Consider the following 424-nt stretch of genomic DNA (forward strand, 5'->3'; position numbering starts at 1 on the left):
TTAATTTTTCGAATTCGCGCATTATACTATTAATAATTAATTAATTTCAATTTTCTTTTGCTATTTTTTGTAATGATAATTACAAAAATATACATATATTTATAATTTAAATGCATATATGCATTTTAATTATTATTCAGAAATTAATTTATATAATATTTATATATAAATTTTGGTGAACGTTGGATGGATTATATAATTGTAAAGTCATTATAGTTAATGAAAAAATTCTTAATTTATTTTAATATGATTTGTTAAAATATTATATACACTATTATCATAAAACTATTGTAAGATTGCAGCAAATATATGTACATTTATATATGTACATATTATATAGACGCATTAGTTGTACAGTCTTAATTAAAAATGCCAATATGCTAAAATAGTATGTTAAAAGTAAAATAGTAGTTTAAAGAAGATT

Source organism: Apis dorsata, unplaced genomic scaffold, assembly GCF_000469605.1.
Source record: "Apis dorsata unplaced genomic scaffold, Apis dorsata 1.3 scaffold_787, whole genome shotgun sequence".
Classification (NCBI taxonomy): domain Eukaryota; kingdom Metazoa; phylum Arthropoda; class Insecta; order Hymenoptera; family Apidae; genus Apis; species Apis dorsata.